We start from the raw sequence: 19,180 nt of genomic DNA, 5'->3' as shown, positions 1-19,180 counted from the left end.
AAATTGAAAAATCTGAAAGACCTTAATTTTTCTTAGAAAAATATAAATGATTAAAATTAAATAAATTGATAACATTGACAGCTATTCATGGAAGAGACGAAGGAGATTTATCATCAGAAAGGGTGAGGCCTAGCATTAGTCACTATAAAGGGAAAGAATGAATACCCATTTCCACTTGAAATGAACTTAAAGCATACAAAAAAGTGAAAACTTTAAAACCAACTGTAAGACAGCCCCCTTAAATACAATTGGCCAGGCAGTGAGTCTGGGCCCATTCCTTTTTGTTTCTTTTAAATTAATAGTATAATTTTTTCTCCCCAATGAAAATAACTTGTATGTAAAACCAATAGGTATAGAGTGGGGGAGGGGAAGTTGCACTATTTTTATATCTTTGGAAACCTCCAGATGGCAGCATGTTACTTTGGAGGTTGATGCTTTCAGCATTCTCACTCATCTATTTTTCCATTCCTGAGAGTGCTCAGGAGTCAGCCTGTCAACTCAGAGCAGATAGGAGACAAGGTGGTAGATGTGTTTCCGAGTAGCCTGACCTTTCATACTCTTCTCTAATTTACTAGCCACATGGAACTTCTGTAGATTGGCAGTCCAGGGAGGCAGCTTCCTTACAGTCATTATATAAACAGATATTTTATTCTAGCTGCCTTTGTACTGCTCTAGTGAAAGAGCTATTTTTTTTTCTGTTCTCAGCACACTGCATCAAAGCAAGTTTTATTATTCAGACTGGAAATTAGGTAGAGGAGAATAACTATTATACTATTGCAGTCACATCACCACTTGCCTGGACTGCTGAAATGGTCTCTGTTGAACCCCTTCTTATAACTGCTTTTCAGGTCACTCTCTTCCTCCTCATACCATATGGCTTATCATCACAACTACAGTGAACAATTTCCCTAGGGTGATGTGCAGGGCCCCCAGAGGAGATGATCCTCTCTACTCCCCTGATTTCCTCTCAAATCTTTTGCCCTTTGCCTGCTCTGCTCACTTTAGTCACCATGAGTTTGCCGTCCCTTGATCACAATGGACTTTTCAGGGTCTTTGCATTTCTTGACTTTCCTTAATGTTTTCATCACTCAAACTTAAGTCTCTTACAGCCTCAAAAAGGTCTTACCAGATCACCACACCCAACTCCTCAACTTCTCCTTCCCTGCTTTTCTACTTCCACAGGAGGGAATCAAAGTAACTAACAACCTCAGATCTATTTTTTTTTTTTCAATAGTGGGGCTTGAACTCTAGGCCTGGGCACTGTCCCTGAGCCCTTCAGCTCAAGGCTAGTCCTCTACCACTTTGAGCCACAGTGCCACTTCTGGCTTTTTGGTGGTAATTGGAGATAAGAATCTTATGGATTTTCAATCCCCGGGCTGGCTTTGAACCACTATCCTCAGATCCCAGCCTCCTCAGTAGCTAGGATTACAGGCGTAAGCCACCAGCGCCTGTCTTTCTGGGCTGTATCAAGTTAAGTATCCATAAAGGATTGTGGTTTATATTGTTCTGAAATCTAGAAAGGCACTACCACCTCTGTTAGGTATTCAATGTGAGTTGCTGATTGAATGAAACCAACTTAAGCCAACTGATATCTATTCCATCTCTTCTGATACATCTCATGGCAGATACTTGGAGAGTCCAAGCCCTTAACGAAATGAATTTCTTTGACACCCACAAATCTGTACATTTATTTATTTATTTTCCAGGTACTTTCTTTTAAGAAGTCTTCTCAAAGATCTTACTAATACAAAAGTGGTCAAATTTGTCATAGCAGCTGAATATCTTTAGTTTACCATAGATAAAAATATAATAGCACCAGTTTGTTCTATAAGAAGTCTGTGAAATTAATTTTTAAATAACATTTACTGAGAGGTTCTGCAAGTCACAAAAAAGAACTTGTCACCTATGTCAAGAGTCTGTGCATGACTAATCTTGCCTGATATTTTGTCAAAAAAATAACTCTGAGACATTGAATATTCAGGCTGCAAAAAGAAGAGTGTAAATAATTAAGATGTGAGCTCAGTTATGGCCCTGTCCCTATTACAGTTCTTTTTTTGGAAATAGCTCTATACTGTGTTCTCAGTTTCGAAGTGGAATTGCATCTGATGTAAGCGTGTGGAAAGATTTTCTAAACAATTCTTGGTAAATAAAAAGCAGTTATTAGTGCCAGGCATGGTAATGTACCCCTGCAATCCCAGCACTTGGGAGGCTGAAGCAGGAAGATCAAGAATTCAACCTAGGCTACATAACCAAATCTGGTCTAAAAAGCATGTTATTCATCTGGGTACTGATGGCTCACACCTATAATCCTAGCTATCGAGGAGGCCAAAATCTGTTTTTGTTTTTGTTTTTTGCCAGTCCTGGGCTTGAGCTCAGGGCCTGAGCACTGTCCTTGGACTTTCTCAAGGCTAGAGCTCTACCACTTGAGCCTCAGCACCACTTCTGGCTTTTTTCTATGTATGTGGTACCGAGGAATCGAACCCGGGTCTTCATGCATGCTAGGCAAGCACTTTAACCACTAGGCCAAACTCCCGGCCCCGAGGCCAAAATCTGAAGATCACAGTTCAGAGCCAGGCCAGGCAGGAAAGTTCATGAGATTCTTATCTCCAATTAAGCTGGAAGAAGCTTTGTGGCTCAAGTGATAGAGTGCTACTTTTGAGTAAGAGAGCTCAAGGACATTTCCCTACCCCAGAGTTAACGCCCTCAGGACTGGCTACATATATATGTATGTATGTATATATATATATATATATACATATATATATATAGTAGATATACTTAAAAAATTCAATTATATTTTTCAACTGTGCGTTTGGGAGGAGTATTGGTATGAACTTAGTATAACTTGAGCCAAATCCTCCAGCTCCTTTTTGATTTAGATATTTTTGAGATACAGTGTTGGCATTTTTTTGCTTGTGCCATTCTTTTTTTTTTTTTTTGCCAGTCCTGGGCTTGAGCTCAGGGCCTGAGCACTGTCCTTGGACTTTCTCAAGGCTAGAGCTCTACCGCTTGAGCCTCAGCACCACTTCCAGCTTTTTGTATGTATATGGTACCAAGGAATTGAACCCGGGTCTTCGTGCATGCAAGGCAAGCACTTTAACCACTAGGCCAAACTCCCAACCCATGCTTGTGCCATTCTTGAATTATGATACTCTTCCCTACCTCTCCTGCACAAATGAAATTGCAGACATGAGGCCGCACCCCCGGCGCACGGGGAGCGGCAGTACCTGGGGCAGGTGGAGCACATCCTGCGCTGCGGCTTCAGGAAGGACCGTACTGGCACCGGCACCCTGTCGGTGTTCGGCATGCAGGCGTGCTACAACCTGAGAGATGAATTCCCTCTGCTCACCACCAAATGTGTTTTCTGGAAGGGTGTTTTGGAGGAGCTGCTATGGTTTATCAAGGGATCCACAAATGCTAAAGAACTCTCTTCCAAGGGAGTGAAAATCTGGGATGCCAATGGATCCCGGGACTTTTTGGACAGCCTGGGATTTTCTGCCCGAAAAGAAGGGGACCTGGGCCCAGTTTATGGCTTCCAGTGGAGGCATTTTGGAGCAGACTACAAAGATATGGATTCAGATTACACAGGCCAGGGAGTAGACCAGCTGCAGAAACTGATCGACACCATCAAGACCAACCCCGACGACCGGCGGATCATCATGTGTGCCTGGAACCCAAAAGATCTTCCTCTGATGGCACTGCCTCCCTGCCATGCCCTGTGCCAGTTCTATGTGGTGAATGGGGAGCTGACCTGCCAGCTGTACCAGAGGTCCGGAGGCATGGGCCTGGGTGTGCCCTTCAACATCGCCAGCTATGCCCTGCTCACCTACATGATTGCACACATCACGGGCCTGCAGCCAGGTGACTCCGTACACACTTTGGGAGATGCACATATTTACCTAAATCACATTGAGCCACTGAAAATCCAGCTTCAGCGAGAACTAAGACCTTTCCCAAAACTCAAAATCCTTCTACAGGTTGAGACAATTGATGACTTCAAAGTGGAAGACTTTCAGATTGAAGGATACAATCCTCATCCGAGTATTAAAATGGAAATGGCTATCTAGAGTGCTTTTAAAAGAGCCATTACAAGGGTGTTGCCCGCCTTTTGAAACCCAGATGAAAGTTACTTTTGTTTTAAAGGAAAAAACAACTATAGTGGGTCAAAAAAAATCTGTAACTTACCAGTTACTACTCCTTAGTGTTGAAAGGTGTTGTTTCTCTTAGTAATGGAAGGCATTGTTGAGTTGGGGGAGCTGACTGGGATGCATGAAATGTGGAGATGAGTTTAGTGCAGACACTCTCAGGAGAGTTTCAGTCATAGACATTCATGAAGGCTAGTGACTCATCATAAGCTGTTTTTCTGAACTTGAAATAACACCATCAATCCTACTGTACAGGGTGCTTATAAATGTGTATAAAGGTATATTTTGTTTTATATACTACTGTAATAAAGAACTATTCTTTTTTTTAAAAAAAGAAATTACAGACATGTATCCCCACGCTTTACTTGTTTATTGAGATGATGACTCACTTAACTTTTTCACCAGAGTCTTGAACCACAATCTTCCTGATTATCTACTTCCTAAGGATCAGGGGTTACAGGTGTGTGCCACTGTACCTGCCTTCTTTGATGTGAGTTCACGGCCTTGAATTTTTTTGGTAACTAGCAGAATGCTCTTGTCGTTTTCCTAAATTCTCTTTGGTTGATGCTTAATTATTATTATTATTATTTTTTGCCAGTCCTGGACCTTGAACCCAGGGCCCAAGCACTGTCCATAGGCTTTCTCAAGGCTAGAGCTCTACCACTTGAGCCTCAACACCACTTCTGGCTTTTTTCTATGTGGTAACGAGAAATTGAACCCGGGTCTTTGTGCATGCTAGGCAAGCACTCTACCACTAGGCCAAACTACCAGCCCGATTCTTAATTTTTTAATAAAAAAACATTTTTTATCAATTTGTTCATGCTTATAACTAATACTATAATCTAATACTATAATCTACTAAATATTTGCAGTGTGCTAAGCACTGTGCCAGACATATTGAAATTAATTGATTAATACTAGTGGGCCAGTCTTGGAACTCAGTCACCATTTACAATCAACTTTCATTGGAAAATGTCTTTCATTTTTTTAACCCTAACTTACAAGTAATGTTTCTAGCATAGTGTGTAAGTTGAGAACTGCTGAACTGGGTGACTACAACTTTTAATGAATGGAAACCTGTGCAGCATGACAAATTGAATTAAATTAGAATAACATAAATGCAGGAGAAATTGAAGCTCTTTCATGTTTTATCTGCATACAGTATTCTTGGCATTTAAAGTTATTACTGCTGACAGCATTGTTCTCAATGCATTTGCAAAGCTACAGGGTTTGATGCATGCATGACTTGCAGTTAATTTCCCAATGACAATTATCCATGTGAATTCCATTTGTGGACTTCATTGTGGTAAAGTGCTTCAGTAGCAGTGCTTCTAACCTCTATGTGCCTTTGCCTAAATAGTAGTTGCATCATTCCTACTCCTCTGCTTCATCCTCTTCTTCCAGGATCTCTTCCCTCCCTTTTTCCTCCTCCCTTCTTCCCTCCCTCTCTCCCTCCTGCCCTCTCTCCCTCTCTCCCTCCTGCCCTCTCTCCCTCCCTCCCACCCTCTGTCCCTCTCTCCGTTCCCTCCCTCCCTCCTTCCTTCCTTCCTTCCTTCCTTCCTTCCTTCCTTCCTTCCTTCCTTCCTTCCTTCCTTCCTTTCTTCCTTCTCTCTGTCCTTCTTTCTCTCTCTCTGCAGAACTGAGTTTAAACTCAGGGCCTTGTGTTGCTACACTGGTGCTCTACCATTGAGCCATGTTTCCGTTTCTTTGTTTGTTTGTTTGTTTTTTGCTGGTTATTTTTAAGATAGAGTTTTGTTTCCTGTTCTGATACACAGTTGAACTTCCATCTGCCTTAGGCTTCTTGTACCTGGATCACAGGTGGTTACTAACACATTCAGTTTTATTTATGGATATTGAGTTGATAATTTTTCTGTTTGGGCTGGCCTTGAACTGTCATTCTCACAGTCTCAGCTTTTCATGTAGATAGGTACAGGCCTGAGCCACTAGTGCTTGATTCTGATTGCCATCGTTTTCTGTTGCTGTTGCATATATAATCTTAGTATGATTTAACAAGACTTTGTTTATAAGTCAAATAATATTAACATTATTCTTTAAATATTAATAATCTTTTACTTACTCTTACTTCATTACACATTATTGCATCGTACGAAAATTATGTATGTATGTATGTATGTATGTATGTATGTATGTACGTATGTATGTATGTATGTATTGTTAGTCATGAGGCTTGAACTCAGGGCCTGGACACTGTTCCTAAGCTATTTTTTTTTTCAAAGTTAGCACACTACCACTTTAAGCCACTTCTGTTTTTCTGATGGTAAATTGGAGATAAAAGTCTCATGGACAGTAGCAGAGATCTGCAATAGAGCAAAATCTTGATACATAAGGCCATATAGTATGAAACTAATTGAAAGGACCTCCAGGATATTGAAACATAAGCCATATAACGAATGACTGTTGTCCTTATTGTACTATATTATCTTTCATCTCCTTTACTGTCCCTTGGGTATCTCATATTGTTACAGTATCTCACTTTGTTATCTGATATATTGAATTTATTTGTATTTGGTTATTTGAAATTTGATAGGGAAGGGAGGAAAACCAAGATGTGGGTGGGGGGGTAGGGGGGGAGGGTAATGGGTACCAAGACATCTGAAAGGGTATCAATGTATGTGAATCAATGCACCTTCTATCTGGCAAATATCATGTAACCCTTTTATTAATTACAATAAAAAAAAAGTCTCATGGACTTTCCTGACTAGGCTGGCTTTGAACGGTGATGCTCAGATCTCAGCCTCCTGAGTAGCTAGGATTATAGGCAAGGAGCCAATAGTTCATGGCCAGAAAAATTATTTTGACAAAGAACTCAAAATTTTCTCAATCATATAGGATACATGTTTATAGTTTGTCCCTATATTTAGGATCTAGTTCCTTATATTGGCATGAAATCCACCTTTTTGGGGGTATCATCCTCCTCCACTGATTCAGTTAAAGTCCATGCTTTGGCTAGAGTAGAAATGTCCTCTGGAGCTGATAGTTGGTATATAAGTGAGGAGAGTAATATATGTACTGCATAGGAATGTTCAAGAGCAGGCCTGTGACCCAAGCAGGCCAGTCACACCCAAAAGCGTTAGGTTATTACTTTCCCCTGGAAGTATTGGGAAAAATTAATTTACTTTCCCAGTACCCACTCTGTTGGGGGCGGCAGTGTCAAAGACCTATTAAGTCAAGGCCTGCTATTAGCCATTTTACTACCAATTGAGATCAGCTTGAGAATGAAGGCAACATGAGGAAAGTCAAACTGGGAGGTGGAACATATCCACATTGCACTGTTTGATCTAGTTTTACTCAGAGCCAATAGAAAGTCATGACATTTTCATGAATGTGTGGCATTTTAAAATAGTTGACTTTTTTCCCATCATTTGCAAGAGATACTCTTTGAATAACACAGTGGACAGGATGATAGAGGATGTCAACAATCATACTATGACCCTCTCTAAATATTAAAGAAATTAGTTGTTGATATATCCCTGAAGAAAAGCAACTAGGCCAGAGGTTCCTGGTATGGTTTTGAAATTCTATTTTGCTGTCATTAATGATTTACATAAATTGGAAATTACAGTACAAGAAAGTATTGATCAGATCTACAATTTTAACAAATGTTAGTATTTGAATGGAATGTATAAGAGTTAATAAATAGAAATGGAAATCTCCACTAAGCTATGGAAGAGTACCTCAAGTTGCTCCTTATCTTACTTATGGTTGCCTCAAATTTAGAATAGGAAGAATTATGGTTTTGCCTAGTAGGGCTTTAAAAAATTCAAATAGGGCTGGGAGTTTGGCCTAGTGGTAGAGTGCTTGCCTAGCATGCACGAAGACCCAGGTTTGATTCCTTGGTACCACATACGTAGAAAAAAGCTGGAAGTGGTGTTGAAGCTCAAGTGGTAGAGCTCTAGCCTTGAGAAAGTCCAACGACAGTGCTTAGGCCCTGAGTTCAAGCCCAGGACTGGCAAAAAATTCAAATAGGTTGCCAGGCATCAGTGTCTGATACCTGTAATCCTAGCTACTCAGGAGGCTGAGATATGAAGACCTTGGTTCAAAACCAGCCTGGACAGGAAAGTCTGTGAGAATCTTATCTTCAGCTAAGTACAACAAAAAGCTAGAAGTGGCACTGTGGTAGAGTGCTAGCCTTGAGCACAAAGAGGCTCAGGGACAACATCCCAGCCCTAAGCTCACATCCCAGGACCAGCCTAAGTCTCCCCCTCCCCCCACCCCTAGCAAAGGTTAATCTAGGGAACAAACTTAGAATGGAGTCTAGGCATAGTAAGTATGTGAAATATTTTGATTATGATTTTTATTTCTTCTCAATTTTAGGTATCAAATCATTTGGTCCTAGAAAGGATCGCAGGAGTCTCACTGCATGATGTCATTCTTGCCTGATTCGCCAGCCACATTTGAACATGGTTATGGTGGCTCAAGGTAAAAATGCAAGCAGCTAGACTAGACCTTAGCACATTCAGTCCTCATGGGTTAATGGCTAGTACAGACAGCCAACAGAGTATAACTGCTCTATCAGGATTATGTTTAGCCTTGAAGCAATTTCCATTTTTATAAACGCACTTAGACCAGTTTGTACGATATTAAATCAAAGAGAAGAGAACTGTGTTGACAAGGAATCTACCTGGCAAAAGAAGACACTTTTAAATATTATTATTTAAAATTTTGTTATTTCCCTACAAAGATGATGGTATCACAAGGAGAAAATTGTTAGTTGTATAATACCTTTCATTCAGATTTCCTAAAGCAGATAGTATGCATGGCTTATGTAAGTATAACTACATGCTGTGCTGGAAACTAAGAGAAAGGATTTGACATCTGAAATTGTTCTGAAAATTAGAGACAAGTTGACCTTTCTGATAAAATTTTAGGGTATTCTCTTTTTAGTAGTATTGCATAATAAAATTTCTAGTAAAGGACAGATTAGAGCAAAAATGAAATATTAAATAATTTTATGAAATTTTCTAGTGAGATTAATTGTGTCTGTTCCTTTGTTCTATTAGCTGTAAGTCATCACACAAAGGAGTTGGCATTTAAAAAAGCAGCTTATGAATACCGTGCATCTTGATCACTGTCACCCCTTTCAACATTGTCACCCTGGACTCAATTTCAAGTAAACAATTACACACATCTCTCAATTTATGGTTGCTTTTAATACATCTTCTGTCCCCTTTGTCATTGTCAGACTGTCAGACCCACATATTACAACTGTCAGAATGCCTGAGTCTGGAGTTACTACTTTTAATTTCTTACTTCTAATATGCACTGAAGAGGGAAATTGGATTTTCTCTACAATAACAGTGAGTAGGCTTTGAATGAGAGTTAATGGGTTTTATTTTGACCTTTTCACACATGCATACCATTTAGTTTAATTATATTCTCCTTTCTTGACTCTCTTGTTCACCCCCTCTTCTATTCATCTCCCCAGCAATCCCCCATTTGTGTTCATGTATACCTTTTCTTTAGATCTAAGCTTCTATATGTGGGAGAACACAGGGAATACTCACCTTTTTGAGCCTGGCTCATTTTACTTAACGTAATGATCTCTGTTCCAATTCATTTTCCTGCTAATGACTTAAGTATATTGGTCCTGATCTTATTATCTTAGCCATGTTGTTCATGTGATTAACATATGTACACGTAGAAATTTTATATTTCCAATTTCTGAAGAACACCTTTTAAAATTCATTTCCTTATCTCAATCTTTATGTTTTGCCAAGGGGAATATTTTCCAATATGTTTCCTGTTTAGAAATTTCTATGATGGAAAATTTGGTTATTTCACTCTTATTCCTAGCATTTCATGACTTATGTAAATCCTTTATGTTTTCTTGACCCAAATGCTGTGTGTGTGTGTGTGTGTGTGTGTGTATGTATTTTAATATCACAATCTGGTTAACAATTATTAGAGATGAGCACAGTCCTTCCTGAAAATAAAATGTATGTTTATTATCTATAGGCTATGCCTCAGTGTATTTACTTAGTAACTCACAAAGAATAGCAAAGGATTAAAAGGCATCTGAGTTGTTTGGTTACAGCAAGTGCTAATAATGTTCTGGTAAAAAGAGTCATTTCAGACCAATTAGATTACCTTCATGCTGAGGAAATTTCTGTCTTACATCACATTCATTATTTCCTCTATTATAAAGAGAAAAATGGAATGGCAGCTTTAACAATATAAGCAAAGCTTCAAAGTGAAGAACTTACCATTCTTTTAAATTCAGGGTCAGTGTATATCAGACCATAGCTATTTATTTCCAAATAATTTCAGAAATTAAAGATAATGTTGTGTTCAATTTTGTGTTGATCTGACACCTTTCTCTTCCTGGTAACTAGCCTACCAAATGTCAGGGCATCAACCTGTCATAATTTTATTACCTGTACTCCTACATCCTTCGGCAAAGGTTATTATAAAGAGGAGTTAATTACAGCTCTGACAAACTATACAAAGCTGACACATATAACATATAAAAGGCTTTTTATTACCAGATAAATGCTTTCTTACATGCAATTATATTGAACAGAAAGTGGTAATGCCCAAGGATGGCTAATAACAGGTCTGATATCCAATAGATTTTTATGAAGTTTGTGTCCTGCGCTCTAGTCTATCTCAATGCAGCGGCATGAATTTGAGTGAAGTAAAAACTTCTATAGAGGATATACTTGATACATTTTAAAACATATTTATGATTCAAAGGGCAAACTATTTCTGCATATTGTATTTTACATGTAAAATATATTAAATAATATATAACCCAAATCTGGAATTCTTGTTATGTTATATAAATAAATTTATGACGTTTCCTTATGCATTTGCTACCACTTTCTCATGGACATGTGTAACTTTGAAAGCTCTTAGAAGACATTTGAAGGGAAAATGTAATAAGGTAAGAAATATTCGAAAAAGTAATCCAAACTTTTAGTCTTTTCTAATTACAAGAAGCTTTTGGAATCTTGTTATTTCTTAGATATTTGCTGAAGAATTTATGCTTGTAACTATAATATTCAGATCATTTATGTGCTCTCTGGGGATGGTCCACTTGTCTATTTCCTTTTTGTTTATAGAGATTCAGCCATAATAATAAGGCTAAGGCTAAGTTTATTATAACACTGATTTTCAGAGTGACCATACATTAATGTAACTTTTTTTTTTTTTGCCAGTCCTGGGGCTTGAACTCAGGGCCCAGGCACAGTCCTTGAGCTTTCTTAAGGCTAGCACTCTACCACTTGATCCATAATTGCACTTCTGGCTTTTTGTGTATATGTGGTACTGAGGAATTGAACCCAGTGCATGCTAGGCAAGCACTATACTAATAGGCCACACTCCCAGCCCTAATGTAATCTTTATCAAAGAAAATTTGTATACCTTGTGAATAAACAGATCTATTTGCATAAAAATGTTCTATCAACACACTTGATGATCTACCTATTGGCATTAATTACTCCATTGAAAGGTGTAAACTTATTTTAATATAATAATGCATGTATTGGTTTTAAAAATACAGTGGAAAGTAGCTTGCCTCTTATTCATCTTTGTTCATCAATCACATTAGCAATCTCTGTTACCTGCATTTTGTGTTCTTCTAAAATATATAAATATATTTCAAAAACCATGTATTTTTATAAAATATGGCAGCATTATATACATATATGTGTATGTTTTTTATTTTGTCAAATATTTAAAAATACATTTTAGAAATCTCTTTATATTTCATTATTCTATTGGTTTTTATGGACCAATATAGGTAACATTCCATCATAATTCTTAAATACACAAAGATTTCTGAACTTTTAAAACATTTTAAAAATGAAAATGCATTTTATTTTAAATTTAAATCAGAATACACAATGCTTGGTTTTTCTATTAATTTAAAATAATTTCTGTAGCTGGGCATTGGTAGATCATGGCTATAATTTTAGAATCACTGTTTGAAGCCAGCCTGTGCAGGAAAGTCTGTTTGACTCTTATTTCCAGTTAGTCACCAAAAACATGGAACTGGATCTGTGGCTCAAAGTAGTAGAGCACTGAACTTCAGGAATGGTACCGAGGCACAAATTCTTCTTGTGTGTGTGTATAAAAAAAATCAGTATAACACATTTCCTTACACAGAGGCATGTAAACATTAGCGTGTAGATTTTAAGTGTTAACACTTTATGGGCATGTTATTAAAGCCATGACTCAAATTTTTTGATTTGTTATATGGAGCTGTAGTGTCTCAAGGGATTGATGAGAAAGGTAGATAAGCCAATAAATATGGCACATCTTAGCTTAATGCCTGGTGTACCCTTCTACATCTAGAATTTTTACATCTCTATTTACCTACAACTCTATAGCTTTATTTATGATCAAAACTACATGTCTATGTTCACATCTGCATGACTATATTTCACTACGTATTAGAATTAAAACATCTCATGCACATATTATCCCATGACTCTTTACCTCTCTTCCAAGTGTCTTAGTCTGTTTTATGTTGGTATAACAAACTACCTGAAGATAGGTACATTATAAAGAAACTAAGTATATTGAGTTCATAGTTTTGGAGATTAAGAACATGGTCCTGGGGGCTGGGAGTTTGGCCTAGTGGTAGAGTGCTTGCCTAGCATGCACAAAGACCCGGGTTTGATTCCTTGGTACCACATATATAGAAAAAAGCCGGAAGTGGTGCTGGGGCTCAAGTGGTACATCTCTAGCCTTGAGAAAGTCCAAGGACAGTGCTCAGGCCCTGAGCTCAAGGCCAGGACTGGCAAAAAAAAAATTTAAAAGAACATGGTTCTGGTATCCACTTGATCTGGTGAATGAATTATAGCAGATGATATCATAAGAGTGGGAACACTTGCATACACGCAATTAAGGAGAGATGTCAGGCTCACTTATTACAATCAGTTCTCATAGACGTAATTCAGTACCACAATAATGGACTCCTAAAGGATATCAATTCTTAAATGTCCTACTATATCAACACCACTGCTGGGGACCAAATGGAAGCCCATGTTCAAATGATAACACAAGTCTTTATTTTTAATACTACATATTGACGTTTATGCTGCATTTGTCTGTGTTTCAAGAATATAGCTAGGACATGAGATTTATTGTTGACCCTGAGTAAAATGTTTAATGTGGGACCTAGTGGTAGAGTGCTTGCCTAGCATGCATGAAGACCTGGGTTCAATTCCTTGGTACCACATACACAGAAAAAAAAAAGCCAGAAGTGGTGCTGTAGCTCAGGTGGTAGAGCTCTAGCTGTGAGAAAGCCCAAGAACAGTGCTCAGGCCCTGAGTTCAAGGCTCAGGACTGGCAAAAAAAAGTTTAATGTGGGAGGTATAGCACAGTGGAAGCCCTGTAAGTGCTGGGTTTGCCATTTATCCAAGGGAGCATAAGATATATATTCGTTAATTTTTTAACATTAACTAGTTGTATATAGAAGTTACAATTCTCTAAGTCAGTTATCAGTACCATGCATCTTAATCAGTATCACTCTTTTCAATGTTCTTCCCTGTTATTTCACCTCCCATTCCTATTCTCAAGTTAGGTAGTTCAATTTTTACATCATATTATGACTGCATTCTTCATATTATGACCACACTCTTCCTCCCTCCATTTATGTTGTTGCCCATTGCCCTTTCCCAACCATGTTTCAGTTTCCCGGTTTTCATTGTAATAAACAGTTCAGTAGTTGTTCAGGGGAGTTATACCATCGGACTTCTAAGTATTCCACTCTTCAATTCACTTGTGTGTATGCATAAAGCATATACAGTTGTACAGAGGGTTTTTTCCAACATGTCAGTTTATGAAACAATGCATCTTGATCAATGTCACCTCTTTTAAAAATGATTCTCTTCCACATTTGCCACTGGAAATTACCCCTTGTTTTTAGTAATATTTGTACTTCTAGATTCTATAATATGTATTTCCACTGAATATTTTTCCTTTCTCTCTGATTACTTGTTCTATGCTATTTCTCTTCCTATTATCTCCTTAAATACTGTTAGTCTTTAAGCCTTTCCTTGCTCCTTCCCTTCCTTTCTTTCCTCTTCTTATTCTGTGCACATTTTTATGTGACATCATCAAAACATATTGTTTCAAAAATAAAGCTTAATAAAAGTCTTAAACTCAGGGCTGGGAGATTGGCCTAGTGATACAGAGCTTGCCTAGCATGCATGAAGACCTGGGTTCAATTCCTCTGTACCACATACATAGAAAAAGCTAGAAGTGGTTCTGTGGCTCAAATGGTAGAGTTCTAGCCTTGAGAAAGTCCAAGGATAATGTTCAGGCCCTCAGTTCAAGCCCCAGAGCTGGCAAAAGTAAAACAAAACAAAACAAAAACCCCTCAAATTCTACTGTAAACTTTTCTGTTAAGCTCAAGAACATGTAATCAACTGAATATCTCCATTCTAGTGTTTCTCAGGATTACAAATTTAACCTATCTAACCCTTAATTTATCTCCCTCAAATTTTCTTTTCTTTATTTTTTAAAAATCTAACTTTGGGGCCAGGAGTTTGGCCTAGTGGTTAAAGTGCTTGCCTAGCATGCACAAAGACCCAGGTTTGATTCCTTGGTACCACATACATAGAAAAAAGCCGGAAGTTGTGCTGAGGCTCAAGTGGTAGAGCTCTAGCCTTGAGAAAGTCCAAGGACAGTGCTCAAGCCCTGAGCTCAAGCCCAGGACTGGCAATAAATAAATAAATAAATAAATAAAATAAAATCTAACTTTGGCTACTACAAATCTTGGAGTTATTCAAGAGTTCTTCTTGCCTTTTCTTGTAATACTTAATCAGTCCTTCTATTTTGTCAGTTAAAATTCTAATATCTGATTAGTCTTATTTATATCCCCACCATGACTATTTTAGGCCTATTTTCTTAGGATTACCATATCATTGCAACAGCTTTTCAATCAATCTACTGATTCCTATTGTGCTTGATAAATTATGCTTTATTGTCAATTTCTAGCAGGCAAAACTTCTCATCTCTCTTGTGCTTGAAGTGTTATATCTTCTAGTTTTCCTGGGCTCTTATTCTAATTAATAGAAAAGGAATACTCCACTGTATGTACAGAATAGTAATTTAAAAAATTAGTAGCTAATAAAGAATTTTTTTGTTGCAATACTGAGGGTTGAACTGAGAGCCTCAGTCATTCTACCAATTAAGCCAAGTTTTAGTTTGACTTTCAATAAGGTCTTGTGCTAACTTTTTCCAGGCTGACCTTAGACTGTGATCTTTCTCCCATTGTCTCGAGTGGCTGGTATAATATGCAGGTACCATTAGATCTAGCCAACAACAAAAACATTTGGCATGTGTGAAAGTCCAGATTTCTAGCTGCTTTTGAGAAGTAAAGAAGATTTGACCTCTATGTGACTACTGTAGGCCACTGCTTTAAAGTTTGCATTCATTTTTCAGTCAGCTCAGTACCCTCCAGTTCCTGTCCCTACTATTTTCCATCTTTGTAAAAATGTTCATCCTTTCATCCTAGAGTTGTTTTCCTCATTCTTCCTCCTCTGCATTATTCCAATATTCCTATTCAAGAGCCAGTGGAAGCATTCTTTCTCTGGGAGCCTCCACATCACCCATCTCTGTAGGATATTACTTCTTAGCACTTGAATTTAATATCCAGCTCTATTCACTATTTGCCATATTCCTGGAGGAACAATTTCAGGTTTTTCCCCCTGATTTTGTGTACAAGGTCTATAGTTAGAAATACAATAAATGTTTCCTGAATAAATACATATAATGGATGAAAGTGGTGATACTAGTGATAGAGACATTTTTGTGAGGTAAACATACCATTAAAAAAAGGGATTTTCAGCTATAGAAATGGAGAATTTAAATATTTCAGTATATGCAGCTGTCTAGAAATGGAGGAATGAAAAAGAAAGAGAGAGAATGCAGGTAGAATATTAGAGAATAAGAAGATCCAGGTCAGAATCACAAAGAACAGGAACTGTGAAACTGCAGAACAAAGAGTGGGTTCTTACTTTGTCACACTAGGCCTGGTTATACTCTCCTTTGTTTGAAGGACAGGTCTACAAATAATAACAGAGGAGTTGACATCTACTCTCATTTCAGTTACTGCTTGGCTAAAAGGCTCTGAAGAGATACAATTTGAATAATGAAATTGGTAAAAATCTTATAGAAGACACAGGGGAGATGGAAAGCTTACCTGAATCATGAATTATTCATGCTTCACTGGAGAACAATGAGGCAGAACTTTGGCTTTTATTACTGCTTCTGTTACAAAGTGATTAGTTTTAATTTTAAATGATTGCGCATGCTTATATAACATACTTTTATTTGGATGTTAACATTTTTGTTTTGGCCATTTCAATTTTAGACAATTTACTTGAGGTTATGGAATTATTTATTTTTAATGAAGGCATTAGAGTTCAATATGAAGATATATGGAAGACTTCTTTCCAGTCCTCACAGTTAATCAAATAAAGTATTTTTTGTCTCGGCTGCAGAACCAAAGATGAATGAATCTTGGAACTAATATTAGATTACAATGACACAGTTATTTGAAGGACAGAAATATGTATACCCCTTCCAAATACTTATTACAGAAGAACAAGCTTGTTTTCTATTACTGGTTGTAGAGTTATTGACTATACCGTGACAGTTAAATTAAATTAAAATCACAGGGTAATTCTTTAAGTTGGCAAAGTATTTTAGCTACTAGCCCTCAACCAACAATGCTAGCTATACTGGTGAACAGAAACAATTTCATGTTTCTGATACAACCATGAATCTAGCTATAAGATACCTTGCTTAATTCAGATTGACAAATAGTTTCTACAAGGTTTTTTTTTTTTTTTTTTTTTGCCAGTCCTGGGCTTGAGCTCAGGGTCTGAGCACTGTCCTTGGACTTTCTCAAGGCTAGAGCTCTACCACTTGAGCCTCAGCACCACTTCTGGCTTTTTTTTCTAGGTATGTGGTACCGAGGAATCGAACCCGGGTCTTCGTGCATGCTAGGCAAGCACTTTAACCACTAGGCCAAACTCCCGGCCCATCTACAAGGGTTTTAAGTCCAGTCTTTGGCTGTCTGGCATACTCTGTTTTTGAAACATAAGGAGAGGTAAGTGAATTTCCCATATGAAACTTCTTTTAAACTCTTGACACTTTTATTTATACTAATTTCATTCATAACTTTATCATGTGAAATAACGTTGGTCTCAGCAGAGAAATGACAGTTTTTTCTGTGATTCATCACCTACTGACGGCCTAACTTCTAATGCCTATAAGAAAAAGTCAAATGAATGATAGCAGTAATTTAAAACACAATCAGGAAAATTTTTCAGTTAATTAAAAGGCATTGATAAACTTAACATTAAAAATCCTGATTTTAAGACAGGTACTGGTGGCTCACGCCTATAATCCTAACTGCTCAAGGCACTGATATCTGAAGATCAAGGTTCCAAGCCAGCCTGGAACAGGAAAGTCCATGAAATGCTTATCTCCAATTACCACCAGAAAACAGGAAGTAAGGGATTAGGAACATGGACTAGTGCTAGAGTGCTTGGCCAGCATGCACTAAGATGGGTTCCATTCCTCAGTATCACATACACAGAAAAAACCGGAAGTGATACTGTAGCTCAAATGGTAGGGCGCTAGCTGTGAAAAAGCCCACGGACAGTATTAGGGCTATGAGTTCAAGCCCCAGAACTGGCAAAAATGAATACATAAATCCTGATTTTAAATTGATGTTATCATTTATCATAGGCTCAGAACTTTTTAAAATTTTATTTTTCCTATAGTATTGTTATGGTTATAATTAAATATGTCAATTTGCATATAATGCATCTTGATCAGTGTCACCCTTTTCACAATTCTCCCCCATCCCTGAAAACTTCCATCTATCCCCTCAGATTTCTAGTTTCATAGGATACATATTGAATATCATGACTGCATTGTTTGCCTCACTACAATTTAAATTCTGTAGCAATTAAAAATATAACATTTTGAAATACTTTCTATCCCTAGTGATAAAAGACTGTTCAGGCCTCTCTCAGTGTGGAAATGAATCTCATGAAGAATGTTTTTCATAAATTTGTGTGATAGTGTCCATTTGTGTGTACACGTGTGTGTGTGTGTGTGTGTGTGTGTGTGTGTGTGTGTTTATATGCTGGCTCAGGGATTTGAACTCAGGGCCTGTGTACGACCTTGAGATTTTTTTTTTTTTTGCCAGTCCTGGGGCTTGAACTCAGGGCCTGAGCACTGGCCTTGGGCTTTATCAAGGCTAGCTCTTTATCATTGGAGCCATAACACCACTTCCAGCTTTTTTGTGTGGATTTATACCAAGAAATCAAACCTATGGATTTGTACATACTAGGCAAGCATTCTACCACTAGGCCACATTCCTGGCTCTGTGAGAATCTTATTTTCATTATCCAGAAAAAATCCAGAAGTGGAGACATGACTCAAGTGATGTATGCCAGCCTTGAAAAGAAAAGCCAACTGAGAGAGGATGAGGCCCTGAGTTCAATCTCCAATACAGGGACAGAAGAAAAAAAATGTATGTCTTCTATACTGTTCAATTAGCACTTGTGTGTGTCTGTGTGTGTGTGTTTGTGTGACAATACTAAGTTATTTTTGTTACTACAGTTCTGTAGTACATTTTTTTTTTTTTCGCCAGTCCTGGGCTTGAGCTCAGGGCCTGAGCACCGTCCTTGGACTTTCTCAAGGCTAGGACTCTACCACTTAAGCCATAGCACCACTTCCAGCTTTTTTCTATGTATGTGGTACCGAGGAATCAAACCTGGGTCTTCATGCATACTAGGCAAGCACTCTACCACTAGGCCAAACTCCTGGCCCACTGTAGTACAATTTTAAGTATGCTATTTAGAGTCTCCATATGAAGTTTTGGATTGACTTATCTAATTCTGTAAGAATTAGATATTGTGGTTTTGTATTCAATGTATTACATTGAATCTGTAGATTACCCAGAAACATTTCTCTAAAACTTTTTTTCTGTCAGGTAGGAGTTAACATTCTTTACTTTTTTTTTTTTAAAGCAGTTTTGGGGC

At 37.8% G+C, this 19,180-nt stretch overlaps 1 long non-coding RNA gene and 1 pseudogene across 2 annotated transcripts in view; both read left to right on the top strand.

Moving 5' to 3' along the window:
* Positions 1 to 4,446, top strand: part of LOC150064127 (thymidylate synthase pseudogene) — a 44,666-nt pseudogene extending 40,220 nt beyond the window's left edge.
* The window catches only part of LOC150064126 (uncharacterized), an 87,678-nt gene that overhangs the window by 40,902 nt on the left and 27,596 nt on the right, over positions 1 to 19,180 (top strand). The window contains exons 2-3 of one of the 2 annotated variants that reach the window (XR_016535244.1): positions 8,481 to 8,585; positions 9,167 to 10,031. This is a non-coding gene — a long non-coding RNA (uncharacterized LOC150064126). Of the gene's footprint in view, positions 1 to 8,480; positions 8,586 to 9,166; positions 10,032 to 19,180 lie in introns of those variants that run through there. The other variant, XR_016535243.1, reaches the window with a different exon arrangement.

This window comes from Megascapheus bottae, chromosome 4 (genome assembly GCF_031878675.1).
Source record: "Megascapheus bottae isolate mThoBot1 chromosome 4, mThoBot2.hap1, whole genome shotgun sequence".
Classification (NCBI taxonomy): domain Eukaryota; kingdom Metazoa; phylum Chordata; class Mammalia; order Rodentia; family Geomyidae; genus Megascapheus; species Megascapheus bottae.
This window is presented reverse-complemented; position numbering and strand designations above follow the sequence as displayed.